Source organism: Pinus tabuliformis, chromosome 1_1 (genome assembly GCF_031772625.1).
Source record: "Pinus tabuliformis cultivar Carrire ecotype Pingquan chromosome 1_1, CPIR1, whole genome shotgun sequence".
NCBI classification, from domain to species: domain Eukaryota; kingdom Viridiplantae; phylum Streptophyta; class Pinopsida; order Pinales; family Pinaceae; genus Pinus; species Pinus tabuliformis.
The window spans coordinates 76507477-76530163 of record NC_142297.1 but is presented as its reverse complement, the minus strand read 5'-3'; positions in this window follow the sequence as shown (position 1 = coordinate 76530163).

Below are 22687 nucleotides of genomic sequence, written 5' to 3'. Positions count from 1 at the left end.
CACAGATTTGTACGTTGGCTATAGAGTTCCGAAGGACAAAAGAGGAGGCTGCACGGCTGCAGCTCAAACTCAACGTGCAGATCATCGAGTTGAAATTGCAGGTCCCACCACCAATGCCCCCAGAGGTCATAGTACAGCGCAAGAACATTATTGATATGGGGCACGCAATGCTTGCACGATCACTCGAAGAATGTACCGAGTTGCTAACTCAGTCGATTGATATGCTCACTGTCCTTCAGGAAGATCCCACACTCCGTAGGTTGGAAGCAGAGGTCTGGGAACTTCAGCACGCCTACGATCAGCTCCAGGGAACCGCGCAGACCATTGCTATCTCGCAATGGTTGGCTAAGATGAGGGAGGTGCAGGACATGAAAATCCAAGCCGAAGCCGCGAGACAGAAGGAAGCAGTGGTGAAAGCTTGTATCCAACCATGGTTGGACGAGGCATTTACAGTTTCAACCACCATAGAGCATAAGGTAGCACACATGAAGGTCAAATGTGCTAGGATGGAGACAGTCGAGACAGGGGCAGAAATATCGGTACCACAGGTGGAACGGATGCAGTGCATGACGGAAGAATTTGCTGCTAGTACCAGCAATGCATGGAAGTTGTTGACTGACCTCTGCACAAAGATGGACACACCAGCTCAGTGACTCAGGACGAGTCACGATGATTGTGTTGGGGGACTGTTGGGTAGTGAAAGCCCCGCGGAACGAGTATGGGGTGCGAAGCCTAGAATTTTGGGTAATATTAGGGTAAAAGACTCCGCGGAAAGCACGGAGCATGAGCTATAGTAGGTTGAGTCAAAGGGTAGTCCGCCCGAAAATAATGTAAAGAAATAGTAATAGAGTTGGCCCACGGTGGGATCGCGGGCCAAGGGAAAGTATAAATAGAGCGAGGCTCTATGAGGGAAAGGCAGTTCAGTTTTGGTTTTGAGTCTTAACATGTAATGGGTGAATAGTCGGAGAGCAGTTGTAAGTCCGAGTCGAGGGAGTAGGGTAGAAGGTAGAGGCTCTGCAGCTGTGTGCGCAGAGGCCTAGAAAGTCTGCAGCTATGTGTGCAAACCCCTACAGTTGAGTGCGCAGGGTGGATCTAGATGTATTGTTAAAGATTGATAATAAAGATAAGTTTCTTCTGAATTCTGTGTTAATTGCGATTTTACTCTTTTATGATAAACGAACTGTTATGATCTCGGCATTTGCTACTGTTGAATACATGTGAACTGGGCTAATCTTGATGCGCGAAGTAACCAAAAGTAATAAATGGTTGCTTAAATACCGTTTTAACTAGATCAAACTAAGTAATAAGTGATTCAAGCTGTAATAAGCGCACTAAGGGTATTTCGATCTGCGTGGATTTGGAACAGCGTGAGGCTGCAGAACAGTGTGCGAGCCCCAAACCACATCCAAGACATCCCTAAGGTGCGGAAACCTAGTTCCAGCACCCTCCTCTGCTACCTCAAGTTAGACCTCAGTCCGCGCTTCACGGACTGTTGCCAAAAGGGCCGGTAGCTACAGGATTTGTTTGGCTAAATAATTCTTCCTAACCTGGGTCAAGCCCATATAAGCCAACAATGCTCTACTCCAGAAATGCGTGGGACCTGTAGTTGATACCTCTTCTAGTCTCAATGATGAAGGAAAGCCTTCCTAGGGTGGCACTCAAAGTCCACGGAAGAAAGGTTGAGCTTCTCTCCTTGGGAAGTTCTTGTTCTAAACAACACAATATTGGCACAGCTGAACAACTAAGAAAAAATCGATTTTCAAATAGACAAAAGACCCCTATTGCTCCCTCATTCCTTCCTTTTATAATTGTTGGCCATGAATTCCTTATGGTTCCCTCCACCAATTCAATTTTGCTCGAGGAATTCAAATTCTTTCTTCCCCAAGTGTGTACTTTATGTGGGCCCCATATTCCACTATCAATTTAATCTTTCATTTTCTCTAATGTTGTTGGCCTCCATCTCTCAAAAAATTAAGTGGGGACTCCCTCCACCCACTTTTCCTAAGTTTACATGCCAAAATATTTCCCAACACCCAATTGTAAAATAGAAATTCATCTTATCAAAATTAATTTAATTGGGGACATTACACTCCTCCCCACCAAAAATTGCTTGTCCTCAAGCAATGTATGAATAAGAACCCTCTTGATCAACTGACCCCAATAGTCTTTGCACACAATATCGGGGTCCCAAATGTACCACTCAACGATCCCTAATCTCTAACTCATCCTGCCAGGATCCCAAGCCGTCCTAATTAGAATGAGGAATCCCTTGCTCCGCTTATTGTCCAACTTAGCATAGGCACCAAATGTCCCCTGCATACCGCCACTAAGTAGAGCATCATGGTAGTATAAAATCCTAATCACCTCCTCATGAAACTGCTCTACCAAATAGTCTCTCTCGTGAACTTCGGGAGTAGACCCCTAGAGACGCAATCCAATCCTTGTGGGATGGAATCCCCACGTGCCTATGCTTCCCCTAAGCTCCTCCTGCTGATCACCCTGCCACACTGGTGAAGTCCGCCACACCACCAACAAGTCACTGAAACCCAATGGAAGATATGGATGAACTTCCCCTATAGAACCTGCTCACCTCCATGGGTAGTTCCACTGCTAAGCCCTACTAGGCCAAAATCCCAAGCTAGTCCAAAAAGAGTGCCACCGTGATGTCGTTGCACCACTCTGACCATGATGGTTTTCCCGTCATGCACAAGCTGTATGCCCCTCTCCTAGGACCTGTTGAAAAAATATCTATGGAGTCCCAATGCATTTGGCCCAAGAATTCCCATGATGTCATGACCTACACATCCAACACTCACTTTGATTTGTAGTAGCAACAAGGAAAAATAGTCTTTCCATGTGACAAATGCCTCAAATCTCCCTCACATGTCAAACCAAGTGGGAGTTGGGTCATCCTCTATCCTTCTCCCACTGATCATGAAACAAAGTGTCCAATCAACCAACTAGATCCATGGATCCCATACAAGAATGGTTGTGGCATAGTCCTGACAGCTGTTGGTTCCATCCCATACCACATCTCAAGCCCCTGCGTGCAATCAATATATGGCCTCTTTACATCGCAAACCAATCTAGTGCATACGAACCTTCCCTCTGTCGGCCATACCACGTAGTGGGATCTATCATCCGACCTCCTGAAAGTGCTCCCCAACATCGCCTAGATTCTAAACATTCACCTGCATGTAAGGTCCATAAAATTTTGTGGATGCTCCTGAGTCACCTTGGAATGTCTCACACAAAGGGGATCATGCCTCTCCGTGAGTGTGAGCTCAAGTGTGGTGCAATTGTTACCTCTACAAAAGATTGGACTACCCCCAAGCCTGCATCCACCAACCTGCACCTTGCCCATACGCCATAGCTGGAAAGCCTCTCTTCTAATGCATTGTGCCCCATCCATCTGTTTCAAATGAACCTCCTGGGATCTGTTGCTCGCAATGAGAGCATCAAGGAACAGTATCAAAGTCCCAAACATCAGTGTGCAATGTTGGTGAGTGATAAAGGGAAGCTCAAGGTCGACCCTATGATCAACTCGCTCTCCAAATTTGAGTGTGCCAAACCCAATGGATTTCCTGATGCCCAAGTTAGGAGATCTCTCTAGCGAAAACACCTCAATAAATTGTTGTGCATCATCATGCTCTGTTGCACACAAATACACACCCCAATACTCCACTACGTAACCTTGAACTTTGTGACACAACTTCATGCACCATTGGATATCAACGCTCAGTTCCATGCCACCATGTGCCATATGCCATCCCATATGTGCCCATGCATCGGCCACTTTGCTAGTACACCCACCACGATGTGATCTACACCTCCTCATCTGCCCAGGTACACCTATGTAGCTCAACTCCTCACATGCAATTGGGACTAACGCTACCATGTCGAACCTCAGTAGCTCTAGTGCCCAATACATCAATGAGAAAGCACTGTCTCCATATGATGCCTTGTCTGGTGGTCTAACGATGCCACCTCCTCTTACCAACTCCTGCTAGAGTAGTCTAACCATCCTACGATCCCATGTCAGCCCAACATGCCATGAAAATTCATGAAATCTGCTTGCTCCTCTGCTAATCCATCTTGTCACTAGTATTGTCAGGAACTTTGAAGGGGATATGAAAAGGTGTGTGCACCCAACCACCGATTCCATCACGTAGTTTCTACCATGACCTACCAACTCCATGATGTGATGGAGAATCCCACCTGGATCCCAACAATAGTCTGGCCCTCGATCTCCTCTGGTAATCCACAGCCTCCGCTGAGCTATGGCCATGGATGCATCTAACCTCCTAGCTAGCTCCACTAGATACCAACTCAATATCTCTCACCATCCAACCCCAAGGGAAGGATCAAGAGCATAAACTCCCGTACATGGAACTAACCCTCCAACCTGCCAAGGATGCACCCTGCACAATTCATGTCACCTCATCTCACCATCCTAGTCAACACATAAAATATGTCGAGGTGACTCTTACTCTCCCTCTCCAATGTGTAATGGTAACCTGCTAGTGCTATTGACCTGTAATGTATGAATAGGGTTGCCCCATCAGTCCAATGTGCACTCCAATTGAACCATTAGGGAACCCAATCATTCCCCAATGCGAGTCATTTTGGTCGTTGACTCAACACAAACTTCTCTCATGCCCTCCAACTCCTCGTTCTACTTTCTAATGGCATCTCGCACTATCGTGGCCTTCTTTCTCAACACTAAAAGGCTAGCCCAGAACTGATGAAACTATGGAGGGCAGATATCCTCTGTAAAATCGGTCACCGCTCTAGACCCCTCCGTCTCTTTTGGTACCTCAATGAAAAGTTTCCTCCAGGCACCTCTTCAACCTGTTGTGGGCGGCCATTGTCTAGAAACTCGGTCATAGCACTGGGTACCTCATCAACTTTTGGAATCTCATCAATAGATGGCCCTCCAAGTGTATGCTCTAATCCCTCAACTGAGGTGTCAGCTGGAGCTACCAAAGAGGCCTCGAATAATGGTGACTCCTACGCCAGACTGGGTATATCAAAATCCCAATCTCCACTAGTAGAAATGCCTCTTGGTCTCATCCTCATCCTCTAGCTTTCCTCATCCTATCCACTCCCTTTGAGGGTTTATGGTGTCCTTTCGATCAAATCTCTCCACGAACCTCTGTGTGAACTCTTTGTAGGATGTGATACGTACATGACCCAAACGGACTAGCCCTCGGTACCACCATTCCATAGCATCTCCATCCAAGTGCAAAGTGGCATGTCTAATAGCGTCTGCCTCCCTCATGGGGTTTAGCCAGAAATATGTGTCCAATTCTTGTACCCATTTTCTAACAGAACTCCTAGCTGAACCATCAAAGTGGGTAAGGGTGATTTTTCCCTCAATGATACTCACTCTCCCTTGAGCCATGGGTTTGTCTATAGTTCACCCATCATAGTGCATACATTCCCAAATCTTCCATGATCTTGCTGGATACTCTACAACTGGATGAGATCATGCTATGATAACATTGTAATATTCCTAGTAGAAATTTTACAATGATAACAAAGATATGCACAAATAAATAACACAAAAAATTTCAAAAATGCATACACATAAACCAAAAATTTCTACAAATCCCCAAAGTGGCCAAATTTTATTAATAATGACTACTGTGGTACAAATTAGTTGGAGAAATTGCACCTAGGCTTGCACAAGGCAAACTATAAGCACCTGGTGATGAGTATGAGAAAGCCAAATGGCTGCAATAATCAACACCTCCATAAAACTATGTTGTTGCTCCAAAAGTACACTGCTACCTGACTCCCCATGAATTTTCCCACTCTAGAGTGCCTAGAAAATTCTATAAAATGAGGAGAGTGTTCCTTGCCCAAAACCTAGAAAAAACCAAGAAAGGGTTTCCCTTAGTTCAAACTTTCGAAATTTGACCCTTCACAACTTGGCCCTCCACCAAATTCAAATTTTGTTACTGTGGCTACTCTTGTCAATCTATTCTCTCCAAACTCTAGAAATCCTCCTCAAATTTCCCTCCCAATGATTTCCCAACACTCCAGCTCCAAACTCCCCTGGATGATGCTACCCCAAAAGAGTCTCACTCCAATGACTGCGTAATCATGGAGGAGATGATGCAGTCTTGTGTATGATAAAGTGAGAGCTTCGTGTAGGTTGGTCCTCTTGGTTGTAGCTTCCCTCCACACTCATGAGAATGATCAAAGAACACTCCTGTAGATTCTTCGGTCAATTCCCCAACAACCCAGCTGCACAAACAACTAGTGAATCCTCCCTCTACGCAGTGGTGACTCCCAGACGGCGTGCTCTACTCCAAAAATATGTGGGACCTATAGTTGATGTCACTTCCAGTCTTAGTGATGAGGGAAAGCCTTCCTGGGGTGGCACTCAAAGTCCACCAAAGAATGGTTGAGATTCTCTCCTTGGGAAGCTCTTGTTCTAAAAAACACAATATTGGCTCAATTGAAAAGCTAAGGTAAATTTGATTTTCAAATAGACAAAAGACCCCTAATTATCCCTCATTCATTCCTTTTATAATTGTTGGCCATGCATTCCTTGTGGGTCGCTCCACCAATTTGATTTGCCTCAAGGAATTCAAATTCTTTCTTCCCCAAGTGTGTACTTTATGTGGGCCCCATATTCCATTATCAATTTAATCTTTCATTTTCTCTAATGTTTCTAGCCTCCATCTCTCCAAAAATTAAGTGGGGTCTCCATCCAACCACTTTTCCTAAGTTTACATGCCAAAATATTTCCCAACACCCAACTTCAAAATATAAATTCATCTTAGCAAAATTAATTTAATTGGGGACATTACATACACTACCTTGTTTCGATATTTATAGGAATTAGAAGAAAGGGTAGTGAGAAAAGCTTAAATTAATGCCTAAATATGAGCAACAAAGATCTCTAGTCACCCATTGTTACAAATATTATCTAGAGGGGACCCATTTAGCAATCTTTTAAACATGTTGATAACTACTTTGAAGGAATCATCCATTTGGAGTTTTGTAAAACTTCCTTTCAAGGCATAATCAAAGTTGATTTTTATGAAGCCGGTTGGAGGATGTGTATATGTTAATGGGGATCTCCACCCTTTGTGTGAGATACGGAGAGATATTTTGTGTTCCAATGGCAGAGAAAGCTCCATTTTTTTAAGAATCCTTCCCTTATGATGTGTTGCTTCCCAATCTTCCGGTGTATGTGAAGTAGATAGAATGGTTTCTTTAATGATTTTCTTGATTATATGTTGTACCTCATTGTCATGAGATTCTAGTTGTTTGAAGCTCCATTTGTTCCTTTATTTACATGTAAACCATAGGACTAATCTCGGTATTAGAGTCCAAGCTTAGTTGAGTATAGGGCTATGAAAGATTCCCTATCTCCATTAGTCAAGTGTATCTAAAAGGGTGTTATATTTTTAATCTGAATACTTGAACATGATTAGGATTTGTTCCCATAACTTCTTGGATAGGGGCATGTATTAAGGATATGTTCCAAGTCTCCCTCTTGATTCTTGCATAAGGAGCGAATTGATGGACTAGTGAAGCCTCTTTTCCTAATTTGATCCCATGAGAGAACCCATATTGTAGCGACCAACCACTGGAAATGAGAAACTTTTAACCAATATCCTTGCTTCCATATTTTTCCCTTCATATATTTTTCAAGTAGATCTTTATGACCAGTTAACATGGCATAATCTTATTTTATTGTAAACATACAATTTGTTTGATATCACCAACATATCTTGCTTGGGACCTGTACAATTGGGGTTTTATGATTTTTCAGTTCTTGGTCAACTTAGGTCCAAGCCTCTGTGGTCGGATTATTTGGCCAATATTTTATTGTCTTCCAACTTATCCAATCTATAGAGTTAGTGGTCAGCTTTGAAAAAATTGACATTGTGCTGCATTATTTTGTTGAAGTGCATTTCTCTTATTCTTGGAGCTCTTCTTGGTCCAATAAACTAGGTGATTGTTGCCATGCATCTCTCCAAAATAGAGTCATTCGTCCCTCCCTTATTTCCCCTAATGCATGGTATTGAACTAAACAATGTCTTTCTCTTTCCAAGTTCAATATTGATGATCCTTAAGGGAATTCCATGTTTCTTATCTTAGCCAATTGGGAGGTTTGGTTTCTATATTTTCTATTTCAAATATGTTTCCATAATTCATACCCATCTTAAATCCATCTTCCCCATATTTTCAATCCCATTACCTTGTTAGGTGCTTTAGGGTCTTTGATTCCCAATGCTGCTACCATTTTCAGAAGACATATTTTCTCCCATATAACCAATGACCATTTCTTTTCTTTAGTAGCGTTGGGAACATGTTCCCCTAGAGTCACTTTTAGGGTCAAAAGCCCGAGTTTTGGGGCAGAAAGCCCAAATTTTGTATGAAAGAATGTAAAGCCTCCACATTTTGTGGTCGCAAAATGCGAAGATGTAAGGAATCACTAAGGGTTTCCGCCCTTCTTTTGTGTAAGTCATGTTGGATTTAGGAGATCTACCCATGGTCCGCAGACCATGTGATTGTATAAAATGGAAGTCCTAGAAGAGTCTAAGGCAGCTCTTAGTATGTTTGAGTTTTGGATGAATGTAATGGGTTTGTGAGAACTATGAGCAAAGAGTCTTAGTGTAGGAAAGAGGCTCTGCAGCTCCGTGCGTAGAGACGTAGGGTAGAAGTCTGCAGCTGAGTGCACAGAGCCCTGCAGCTGTGTGCGCAAGGTAGTCAGGGTTTGTGATGGAGATTTGAAACATTAATAAAGAGAAGTATTCTAGAATTACCTGTGTATTTTACTTCTGTTAAATGCATGTGATTATGTTATGTTGAACATTGGGCTTATGCTTTAATGCTATTCTAATGTGTGAATCTATATGTTTCTCTTTGTTATATAAACACAAGATTTCAGAGAGCACATTCTACCTAGCGTTTCCATGCATTTTTGCACATTTTGTATTACAGTTCTCTTCTTGGACTCATACATAACCCTTCGGATTGGGGGGGGGGGGATGTTGGACACCTAATCCTCTATGGATTCGTGCAGAATGCGAATAGCCATGAGAGTCCAAGAGACATTGGGATGTGGAACCCAATGGTCACACGAATGTACTATAAATGTATATCATTGTCAAAAATAAATGTAATCTCATGTTTATCATTCCTATTTTGTCTCTGTCATGTGTGTGTTTAACAATAACAATGGTACTCTTACCTTGATTACCATTGATGGATCTGGCCATTATTTTAAGGTGAATGGGAATCGAGTGCATCTCTATCACAAATCGCTCACCAAGGAGTCTTTCTGCGAGCAAGTACGCGAGGACCCCTCCATGCAAATCTTAGCTGCAGGGAGTGATGACCCAACAACTTTTATTTAAAAAAATTGAGATTTCTTTAAATTTTAAATAATGTATATATTATCCTTGATTGGTTGCAATTTAGATTAGGCATCACCATGTAAATATGAGGATTTTTTTGAATGCTTGATAAGTGTTATTCAATTGATTGAACAGTTGTTGTTACGTTTGTAATTTTTGCTGTTCAAATGGTTGAATGATTGTTGTTCAATCGATTTAAGAGCACTTTTATTTTTGTTTCTTGCTATTCAATCGACTGAAAAACACTTTTACGTCTTTGGTTTTCATTGTTCAAACGATTGAACATCACTTTCTCGTTTGCATTTTTTCTCTTCAAATAATTGAACAAATTGTTGTTCAATCGATTGAACAAATTGTTGTTCAATTGATTGAACAACACTTTTACATTTTCATGATTTTTGTTGTTCAAACGATTGAACAAATTGTTGTTAAATAGATTGAACAACACTTTTACATTTTGTGATTTTTGTTGTTCAAATGATTGAATGATTGCCGTTCAATCGATTGAACAACACTTTTGTGTGTTTCTCTTTTTTCTGTTCAGAAGATTGAACAATTGATGTTCAATTGATTGAACAACATTTTTGTGTGTTTCACTTTTTGCTATTCAAATGATTGAACAAATTGCTGTTCAATTGATTGAACAACACTTTTACATTTTTGGAATTTTTGTTGTTCAAACGATTGAACGATTACCTCTCAATCGATTGAACAACACTTTTGTGTGTTTCTCTTTTTTGCTATTCAAAAGATTGAATGATTGCTATTCAATCGAGTGAACACCACTTTTAGTTTTCTTTTTGTTGTTCAAACAATTGAACAAATTGTTGTTCAATCAATTGAACAACACTTTTACATTTTTTTTTGTGATTTTTGTTGTTCAAACGATTGAACAATTGTTGTTCAATCTATTGAACATCACTTTTGCTTGTTTTTCTTTTAATTTTTGCTGTTCAAACGATTGAAAGATTACTGTTCAATCGATTGAACAACACTTTTGCGTGTTTTTCTTTTAATTTTTGTTGTTCAAATGATTGAACGATTGTTGTTCAATTGATTGAACAGCACTTTTGCATGTTTTTCTTTTTTTCCATTCAATAGATTGAACGATTGTTGTTCAGACCATTGAACCATACCTTTGTTTTTTTTCTAAATAGGACAAACTGTGAATTCTTTAATTGCTGACCATTGTGCCATCTTTATTTTATGTTTTGAATAAACACCATTTGAATGGATTTGTTCCTAATATAAGCAAAAAAACAGTAATGATAATATCATTATGACCTATGAATCCTTTTGATGGTTATCTTCATTCAATAGCTAATACGATGTATCTTTATAATAACTGGCTGAACATCTCTTCTTTGGACACATCATAAAATTATTCACTATTTTCAAACCACGTTGGCTTATGCTTATACTTTCAAATGGATAAATCCCATTGGTACGATGATATGGGGGTATGAGTATAAACCTTCATTGGAATATTTTTACTTCTTACACCATCCCTGACTCTTAAGGAGAAAATGAGCCTCCCTCTTGTTACAATAAAAAATTCAAAATTCAAAATGGAAATAATGAAATATGAGAATGCATCAAACATTCTCTTAAAGAGGATAGGGGGTCTCATCTCGAGGCAACCTACCATGCTCATAAGGATGTAACAGGGGATATTCCAATTTGGCCACCAAACCAAGGTAATGACCTTCTTGATGATTAAAACTATAAGAAGGACAGGGGGTCTCATCATGAGCCAGCCGATCACTTGTTATATCCTGGTGAATAGCAATATGGTCATCTGGTCACCATGCTAGCATAGTGGTCTCTTTATGCCAAGCAAAGAAGAACCATTTCTACACTAAAAGGAGGACTCTGGCTCATTTGTGGGGTTAAAAAGCAACCTTGTCGAGGCTATGAACGCCTGCCGGCAACAACGGCTCTGCTTGTGGTATGGGAGTATCATCTTACACTGCCAAATGATTTCTATCTATTACCACCTATGGATTTTTTTCCAAAGGGAATTTCCCATTTGAACAACACTCTTCCAAGCCAAACTGCATGGTAACTTATGTTATATATTCATCATATTTTAATTGTCCAATCATTTTATGACAGTCATTAATACATACTGCCGATTATGCCTTTGTTATTAATACTGCTTACGGTGAAAATATTTTGTCATAATGAATTAAAATCTTTGTTTTAATTTTTTCTCGGCCATTTCACATCTAATGACATGTATTGCTTTAATTGCCTTACTGATTAGCACACCGTTTTTTGGATTGGTTGTTGGCATTTATGAATTGTCAATGCTTTCGCTTGATTTTCACATGCTTAAAGGATGTGGACGCCCTTTTCTCGTCAGAGGGGGGATGGCTGCATATGAATGACATGAGTGAAAATTATGGATAAATGTGTGATAATCATTTGAATTAATTTCCAGGTATAGACTGCATGATGATTATGAATGCATAATAATTAGCAAGTATTTCTGATTGGGGAAAGGATGACAACCATTATGTCTGACATGCAGACTCATGATCTGGTGTTAAATGTGGTTGACGGGACAAATGACTTAACTAAATATGACATTAATTCTCAAAACATCATTATTTCTCTGTTAATTGATCTAATGTTCTATGATGCTGTTCTGAATTGCATAAGTGTAAAACAATAGCATACAAGTGAACTAGTCATAGGTACAATAGCCATGGGAGGAAGAGCTATCTGAAATGAGCCCCCAATACTCAAGGTATCAGACCAGGCTAGGGAAGTTCTCGAGCATGTAGGATGGCTGCAATATCTAAATAGATTACAGGGATTTCATGAGGAGTTGACGTTGGAATTTCTGCAGAATTTGTAGAACGACAACACAGTTGTAAGAGGTAGCAGTATAACAGTCTCTGAAGTGGTCATAGCTGAAGTCACTGGACTTTTAGCAGAGGGGATGAAATGGACAGAAAAACACGTCCTTCTGCACGGTTGAAGTATTCCAGGATCCAGGCGAACAACTGGTGAGAACAGGAAAAGGGATTCATACTTCGGCATTAAGGCAATTGTGGCAAGAATTGGTCATCATCGTGCAAAGGTATATTACTTGCGATGATCGCCACAATGTGGTAAAGCCTCGCTAACTGAAAATTCTAGCCATTTTAAAATAGAAAATTTCAGTTAATTTTCTGTTTTATTTGAATTCCCTATTACATGATGTCGCCTGTCGAATTAGGATAGATAAGGACCCACACAAAGTAATCAGCCATCATGGATTGATTAAATTGATTATCATGAATGGACTAGCCCAGAAGCAGTTAACCTAGGACAATGTTGTAAATTCTATTTTGGCTCCACCTCCAGAAAACACAGCAATAGAGAAACAAGGGCCAAGAACCCTAGGTTGGAGAAGGATACTGAAAAGAAAGAATTCCTCTGTGCCCCTAAACCCAACAAAATGTAGGCGCTCTCTACGAGTGAGAGCCCAACGAAATATCTAATGAGCCTCATCATTCGATAATTATATGGGCCTTAATTCACCTCCTAGCTTAGTCAAACCAACTACTCTCATAACTTTTTGGATACTTTTGATTATATTTTGTTTATGAGACGAGTTAGAGTTGGATATTTTTCTTTGTGGTCTAATGTGCATTTTATGCAGGATTAAAGGAGAAAAGCAAGGAATTTTGGCAAAGACCAAGGTCAAAACTTAAATGGGACAAGGGAGAGGGATTATAGGAGGTAAATCCTCCTCATTTACTACCCCTCCATTCAAATATTCCTCCATTATCTTGGAGTGCAAACAACCAAATCATGAGGACTAGAAGGCAACCGAGCAAGTGAAACACAAAGCACTAGTTTATCTCAAGTTTGGGAGCCGAGCCTCCCTAATTTTAAGGAAGTCATTGGATACTTCAGATGCATAAGCAGAGAGGCCTAGGACCTCAGTAGGATTCAAATTTTGATTATAAAACTCTACTCTATTTTCGAGCTGCAAGACTTGTGATAGTTCTTTTGATGTAATCTATTGTTTTGGTAATAAGAATGAGTTTTGTTCTGAGCCACCACTGAGTTAACTCAGAGGCTTGAAGATATTGGGTTAGGGCCCAACCCTAGCAGCCAAGGATCCTCTTTATTGTACGTGTATGCTTAGTGTATATTCATAGCTTAATTATTAATTTGCTTAGTAGATGCATTTCCATTACAAGTAGTGTAGATTAGATTGGTTGTGTGATAGTTTTCTTCCATTTGTGCCTTCTTTCAAGTAGTAGGTTAGCAAGGAGAAAAAGGATCACCACAAGGTTGTTAGCAGGTGTCTCAGCCTCACTTCCTCCCTCTGGGACCATGACTTGAGGAAGGGACCCATTAGCAGCCTCAAAAACACAGATTTCTAGTTCTTTTATGAGCATTGGAGTTTGTTGTCTTTAATTCAGTAGTTGGTTAATGTTGAAAGGCAGATTTCGTTGTCATCTTTTTCCATATCCATTTCTGCAATAAGATCTCACTCATGCTTTCATTCCCTTTAGCAACTTTCTTCATGCATAATATAGGCAGTTGATTCATGCTTTTCTAGTTTATGAAAATGTATCTTGTTGCATAGTTCTTTTTGGAAGACACACATGTTTTATGCAGAGCAGGTACTTCAGGAGGAGACCAAGACTTCATAACCAGCAGCCACCTTCCACTTCATCCACCTTAGCCATCCCTTGTTTCACCACCACCCTCACTAGTTTTTCATCATTTTTCATTGAAATTCTCCTAAACACATTGAGTGAATCTAGCCATCCCTTATCTTGGATATTGACTCCTGAGTGCTCCTAGACCTTCTAACACTCTTGTTAGGCCCCTATACTACTAGTGTAACCACTTATTGTTATTAGTACAACCCCCTTATTATATTGTTGTACCCATGTAGTCCCCATATTGTTATTATTGTGCCCTTACATTATTATTGTTATGTTGGCTCTGATTATGTTAAGACCCCTTAGACTCCTATATATAGAAAGGAGGTCTTGTCATTTGTATCATCTAAGAATTGTTCATTTGTGTAATGTAAATGAGGTTGCCCCCTCGAAGAGGCTTATTTCTAAGGCGTTGATCTATCTTTTCTATCTTTTTGTGGGCTAGTTTCATAAAATTTGGTATTAGAGCTTTGGATTCTAGGGTTTCGCTGCTCCAAACAGGAGCATCAAGAACTACTCAAGCATTGAGGACAACACTTTTTGAAGGAGAGGTGTTAGGTCCCTATACTACTAGTGTAGCCCTTATTGTTATTAGTACAACCCCCTTATTATATTGTTGTGCCCATGTAGTCCCCATATTGTTATTATTGTGCCCCATAAAAGCCCACTATTATTATTATTATGCCCTTACATTATTATTGTTATGTCGGCTCTGATTATATTATGACCCCTTAGACTCCTATATATAGAAAGGAAGTCTTTTCATTTGTATCATCCAAGAATTTTTCATTTGTGTAATGTAAAGGAGGTTGCCCCCTTGAAGAGGCTTATTTCTAAGGTGTTCATCTATCTTTTCTATATTTTTGTGAGCTAGTTTCATAACATTTGGTATCAAAGCTTTGGATTCTAGGGTTTCACTGCTCCAAATAGGTCATCGTGGTATTTTCACTATACCTTTTTTTCTGCGACGTTTCATAAGCTAAAAAAAAACCCATTTGAGAAGAACTCTTGCTGAACCACGCATCCAAATTTCAGATCTTGTCTTGCTATATTTTCGGCGATATGATATGAGGAAGTTAGGGTTTTTGCAAGCTCCAGAATTTCATCTAAAATAGGTCATCATGGAATTTGCGCTATAACGTTTTCGCTACGAAGTTTCAAAACCTAAAACAAAAACCCATTTGAGAAGAAATTGGTCTGAACGTCAGGTCTGAATTTCAAATCTTGTCTCGCTATAGTTTCGGATATATGATCTAAGGAAGTTAGGATTTTTGCAGACTCCCGAATTACATCTTAAACAAGTGACCTTGGGAAAATCGTCATAACTTTCGTTGTGAGCATCAGATTGAAATTTCGTAAGTAGTTACAAAAAGAGGACAGATTATAGTCTTTTGTGTGTATTTTTTCGATCCAAAGGTCAAAACAGTGACACGTGGCATTTCATACAAGTTCGCTATTATGAAAATGTGTATAATCAGGTCATCTTGGGAGATTATGCATAACACTTTCTTGGAGAATCCAATTTCTATCAGACTAGTGGCATTGGAAAGAGGACACAGAGGACTATTGCAGATCATGATTTCAGAACTGGAATATCCGAAATTACAGAGTTATAGTCGTTTCAAGATCGAGCTCCTAAAATCAAGAAAAAGCGAGATGAGGAAATTTGATGGCAAGGATCCGATAAATTGGATACTACAGATGGATAAATATTTTGATCTACACGGTGTACCACTGTTACAAAAGGTATGTATTGCATCTAATTATTTAGAACCGAATCAATTTTTATGGTATAAAGGGCTTTGTTCTTGTAAACCACTTGTCACGTGGTCAATTTTCACGGAGGAAATGATAGCACATTATGAGGATACAAAGAGAAACACCTTCTTTAGCCAATTGATAAATCTCAAACAAAATTGTTCAATGGCAGAACACATTGAGGAGTTTCAAAAATTAAATATAAGAGAAAATGATATTCCAAAGAAACAGATGATTGATGTCTCCATAGGGACTTCAAAGGATAACATTCAACATGAGGTTTGTCTTTGGGAACCTGATTCATTGGAGAAGGCATTCAGGTTGGCAAGAAAAGTGGAAAGAAAAATTACGGAAACAAGGAATTCTACCCCTCACAACTATAAACATCGAAGTGTTGCTTCTCCTAGCCTTCCACAACCTACAAGGGTGACACCACAACGATTGGAAGAAAAAAGAGAAATAGGGCTTTGTTACAATTGTGATAGAAAATGAACTAAAGGTCATAAGTGTGCTGAGAAGAAATTATTTTACATAGATTATGAGCAGAAGGAAGAAAATGATTAAGAAACATCAAAAGAAGAGGATATACACCAAGAACCAACCCCAGAGAAAGAAGAAATGAATCCGACCATATCTTGTAAAGCATTGGCAAGAATTACCACTCAAACTCTCAAGATAGAAGGATATATCGAGAAGAAAAAGGTTCAAGAAGTGAAAGATCACATCGAGAAAGAAGAAATGAATACAACCATATCTTGTAATGCATTGGCTGGAATTACTACTCCTCAAACTATCAAGATAGAAGGACATATCAAGAAGAAAAATGTTCTAGAAGTGAAAGATCACATCGAGCATCAAGAAATGAATCCGACAATATCTTGTAAAGCATTGGAAGAAATTACCACTCCTCAAACTCTCAAGATAGAAGGACATGTCAAGAAGAAAAAGGTTCAAGGAGTGAAAGATCACACTGAGCATCAACAACAATTTATCCAACTTTTAAAGCATAACACCACTTTGGTGCAGAATTGAATGAAACAACAGGTAGATCAACATCGCTGTGAAAAAAGTTTTGATGTAGGTGATTGGGTATTTTTACGACTACATCTCAAGCAAGCTATTTATGAGAAGGAAATGTTGGCAATACTACATGAACCTAAGAAATGGCGACCTTACCCAATGGGAAGACACTTCAAGGTAAAAATGGATCATGATAGTCTTAAATACTTTTTAGAACAAATATTATTTTTAGAAGAATAGAAACTATGGGCCACACATATGTTGGGTTATGACTTTGACATCATCTACAGAAAAGGGAAGAAAATTTTTGTTGCACATGCACTCTCAAGAAAGGATGAGGATGTGGAAGCATTGTTTTGTGCTATTTCTGTTATCCAACCAGATTGGATAAATGAAGCAAGGGATGAATGGAAGAAGGACAAAGAAGTGTGGCCACTCATTCAAAAGTTGCAGAATATCCCAATTTAAACAATATTGCGAGAACTTGAAGAGGAAGGAAAAATCATATTGGAATCTAGAGCAGTCACAGAAACAATAACACGACAGCTACGAAATCGATCTATTTCAGAGTATCTCATCAAGTGGAAGAACTTACCCGCTGAAGATTCCACATGGGAGGACAAGAATTTTATACAGAAGCATCAAGAACTACTCAAGCATTGAGGACAACACTTTTTGAAGGAGGAGCATGTTAGGCCCCTATACTACTAGTTTAACCCCTTATTATTATTAGTACAACTCCCTTATTATATTGTTGTACCCATGTAGTCCCCATATTGTTATTATTGTGCCCCATAGAAGCCCACTATTGTTCTTATTGTGCCCTTACATTATTATTGTTATGTCGGCTCTGATTATATTATGACCCCTTAGACTCCTATATATTGAAAGGAGGTCTTGTCATTTGTATCATCTAAGAATTGTTCATTTGTGTAATGTAAATGAGGTTGCCCCCTCGAAGAGGCTTATTTCTAAGGTGTTGATCTATCTTTTCTATCTTTTTGTGAGATGATTTCCCCTTATTGTTATTAGTACAACCCCCTTATTATATTGTTGTACCCATGTAGTGCCCATATTATTATTATTGTGCCCCATAGAAGCCCACTATTGTTATTATTGTGCCCTTACATTATTATTGTTATGTCAGCTCTGATTATATTAAGACCCCTTAGACTCCTATATATAGAAAGGAGGTCTTGTCATTTGTATCATCTAAGAATTTTTCATTTGTGTAATGTAAAGGAGGTTTCCCCCTCGAAGAGGCTTATTTCTAAGGCGTTGATGTATTTTTTCTATCTTTTTGTGAGCTGGTTTCATAAAATTTGGTATCAAAGCTTTGGATTCTAGGGTTTCGCTGCTCCAAACAGGAGCATCAAGAACTACTCAAGCGTTGAGGACAACACTTTTTGAAGGAGAGGGGCATGTTAGGTCCCTATACTACTAGTGTAACCCCTTATTCTTATTAGTACAACCCCCTTATTATATTGTTGTGCCCATGTAGTCCCCATATTGTTATGATTGTGCCCCATAAAAGCCCACTATTGTTATTATTATGCCCTTACATTATTATTGTTATGTTGGCTCTGATTATATTATGACCCCTTAGACTCCTATATATAGAAAGGAAGTCTTTTCATTTGTATCATCCAAGAATTGTTCATTTGTGTAATGTAAAGGAGGTTTCCCCCTCGAAGAGGCTTATTTCTAAGGCGTCCATCTATCTTTTCTATCTTTTTGTGAGATGGTTTCCCCTTTTTGTTATTTGTACAACCCCCTTATTATATTGTTGTACCCATGTAGTCCCCATATTGTTATTATTGTGCCCCATAGAAGCCCACTATTGTTATTATTGTGCCCTTACATTATTATTGTTATGTCGGCTCTGATTATATTAACACCCCTTAGACTTCTATATATAGAAAGGAGGTCTTGTCATTTGTATCATCTAGGAATTGTTCATTTGTGTAATGTAAAGGAGGTTGCCCCCTCGAAGAGACTTATTTCTAAGGCGTTGATCTATATTTTCTATATTTTTTTGAGCTAGTTTCATAACATTTGGTATCAGAGCTTTGGATTCTATGGTTTCGCTGCTCCAAACAGGAGCATCAAGAACTACTCAAGCATTGAGGAAAACACTTTTTGAAGGAGAGGGGCATGTTAGGTCCCTATACTATTAGTGTAACCCCTTATTGCTATTAGTACAACCCCCTTATTATATTGTTGTACCCATGTAGTCCCCATATTGTTATTATTATGCCCCATATAAGCCCACTATTGTTATTATTATGCCCTTACATTATTATTGTTATGTCGGCTTTGATTATAATATGAACCCTTAGACTCCTATATATAGAAAGGAGGTCTTGTCATTTGTATCAACTAAGAATTGTTCATTTTTGTAATGTACAGGAGGTTGCCCCCTCGAAGAGGCTTATTTCTAAGGCGTTGATCTATCTTTTCTATATTTTTGTGAGCTGGTTTCATAACAACTCCATTCCGCCCGTCACACACCTTTCCTAATCTTCCCAACACCTCACAATTATCTCTCGGTTTTATCCTGTAGGTTTCCTGTAATTCCTACAGGATCATCCTGTAGGTTTCTAGTACATCCTGTAGGTTTTCTTGAAACACCCTGTTTTGAGGCCAAATTAATGTGAATAGGAAGTCACAAAAAGCCTCCTAGGACCCCTCTACACCATCCAATCACTTCATAAACCTTCTAGCCATCCTCAAACACCTTCCATCCACCTGTCACATCCACAAGAACAATTAGTTTGCATACTTGATTTTTCCTAGAAAAACCAAAAAAGTGAAAACAGATTTAGTTTAGTTTCTTTGCTTGCACATTAGTATGGTTTGATGCTTTTTACTTCTACAACTTAGATAGTAGCATTTGTTTATTTTTGATTTAGAAATTTTGCTTAGCATAGCTTCTTAAATGGTTAATTAGGGTATGGTGTGGTTTAGCATTACATGTTGGCCTTTTCCATTACTGCAGTAGAGTAACTCTCTTAGAGTAGATTTTCCCTTCTTCCATCAAAGAATCAAGCTTCTTCTGACTCTATAGAATTCTGGCTTGGAACCCCAGTGGTCTCTCGCCAGCTGAACAGTGACAACAGGAAAAACCATCACTTTTACTTGTGCATACAACACTGTCAACTCCAAGTTTGTACGAACCCCGAGTTGATAAGTAAAGCTGATAGTCCAGGAGTTGTAGCATCCTTGCTGCAATACTGGGGCTCATCACTTTTTGGTGTCATTGCCAAGGAGGTGTTTGAATAGAATGTGATTACTGCTTTCTTTTCTTCTATTTCTTGTCTTCAATATTCTTCCATTAGTTTATTTCTGCAAAAGTAATCTAGTTGTTTCCTTTCTTTCATGTTGCATTATCTCCTTTCCTTTCCATTTTGCAAGTAGGATTTCAATTCAGCAAGTAGCTTTTTCATTCTTTCAAGTAATTTTCATTCAATCAACAAATTCAATTTTGCAAGTACTTTCCAAGTTTTAAAAAGAATACAAAACCAACCCAAAAGTATTTCCTTTCATGCCTCGTAGGAATAGGGACAACTTAGGAAATTTTTTTCCAAATACCCCCACTACATCCAACAGCCAATCTTCTCTCTTCTTCAGTCGCTGTGAATTGGAGGAACCCTTAGGTGAACAACCTGACATATTTGAAGAACCTACAGGGGAAGAAGAAGAAGAGGAACCCATTCCTACTAAGCTAATGGCTGAAAACCGAAATGACAAAGGGAATAGAGAGAGAGAGAGTTGAGGGTGCCTTCCCCATTAGGGAAACCAATGGGGACACTAAGATGAAAAATATAAGCCCCTCTGCCCTTGATCTCATATTCACCCTATGAGTGACATCAGTTAAAGATTTATTAAACTAAGGTATTACAGACTCATGTGCTGGTGTGTGTTCTGTGTTATTGAAGCAACGGATCGATCAGTTTGCCAATACACAGACAATAAAATGGAAAGACAATAGAGAATTACAGTAAGCAACACAAAGACACAAATAATTTTAGTAAGGATTTCACCCTATTCTCCAGGGCTACGTCTCCGGTCTAGCTTTCAGTGGTGGCCTTGTTTTATTGTTTCTTCAAGCAGCAAAATTACAATACAGGGACTCAATATGAGTTCTCCTAGAGTAGATTTTGCTTGGTAGGGTGGTTCTCGGATTCCCCAAGCCACTTGGAGTACACAGACTCTTCTTCTTCCTACCAGCTCTATGACCCTTTGGTCTATAGTGGAAAGAGTTGAATGTGATGCTCAGTCTGGACAGATTCCTCTATGGGAAGGCTTGAATCTTCAACCTCTCTGGTGCTCGACGCTGCCTTTCGTTAGCTCGGCCCTCTGTCTCTTCTGCTTGGTTTTATTGTTCTCTGTGTTCGGTCCTCCTCTCAGGGTTCACTGTTCACTGTCTCTCTTGGTTGCTTGAACTCTACTCAACTCTAACTGATTCGACTGTCTCTGTTAATGGCTTTTAGCCATCCGATCCCTATGCCTGTTCGGTTTCTCTTCCACCTTTTGATTTGCCTTCTACAGCTGCGCTTGGAGTTCCCTATGTTCGGCGTCATCATGAATGCTCAGGGAGTGGCCACTTGTCCTCCTCTAAATGGCGCTGGCATGCTTCGTCGGTTCGTTTCTTCAGTTACACCGTGGATGCATTCTTCCTCCACCGTGGCGGTCAAATGGATTCCAAAGCCCTTTAGAACGCGCTTAATTCCCTGTCGATTCTGCTTCTTTCCATTGGGCGCAATCTCAGCCATTCGATCTGAGCCCTCCAGATCCGACGCCATACGTACGTTTTGTGTGGTTGACTTTCTCGACCGATAGCGCGCGATCAACGGTGGTTTTCTCTCACCTCCACTACCAAGTGTCGATCGGTGTATGGAATCGCTCTGCTTTCGTCCAAAACCTCTTACCATTCAAGGGTGCCCTGATCAATACTGCTAGTTTTCCAGTGCGCAGGTCCCGCCATTGTACGTTAGCATCTTTCGCTTTTTCCGCCTGCGGTTTCCTAGCTTCCGATGTGACCGAGTGCTTGGGTTTCCCCTTCAAGGCCCTGTTCACCTAGAAATGCATGATTAACACTAAGCACTAATTGCGCATCAAAAATCCTTTCCTTTTCCCATTCCGGGGCTCCCAGGGGCTACTTTGGCCTCCTGTACAGTCTCCATGGCCTCGGTCAGCGTGCTTTGACCGAGGTCCTTGTTGTTCCACGTTGGCTACCATTGCCACTAGTTCAGGGTGTTTTTGATGCTGTTTTGGACTTCTTTAGAGATTTGTTCGACCTGATTCAATCATGTTTTTTTTGACAGTCTTTCTATGGATCTAATTCGGATCACGCCCCCCCCCCACTGAAAAAGCTTTTGGACCACCAAAAGTTGGTTTTCAAGCATCGACTAAGTGAGGATACTGTTTCTTCACTTGTCTAATCTCAATCCACTTTGCGCTGCTTGGATTTGAACCTTTGAGCCCAATCCCGAGGTACTCAACATCTCCCCTATGTGTTGTCCTCACCTTCCTTTCTAGCACTGTGTCTTACTACAACTCATTGAGGTATTCAGGTAGCAGGTCATCAATAGAAGGCAATTGTCTTTTCTCTCCAGGGCCCTCAATCATTGAAGGTTCAAACAATCTCAAGCAGTCTGCATTTACGACTGAGTAGATGTGCATGTAAGCTGGTAGATCAAGGCGAAAAGCATTTTCACCAATATTTTCAAGTATCCTAAAAGGTCCATACCTGATAGGCTTTAGCTTTTTACCTTCACCTTGCATCCGGTCTTTGCTGATATATAGCCAAACTTGGTCTCCAACTTGAAAACTATGCTCCATCCGATGCTT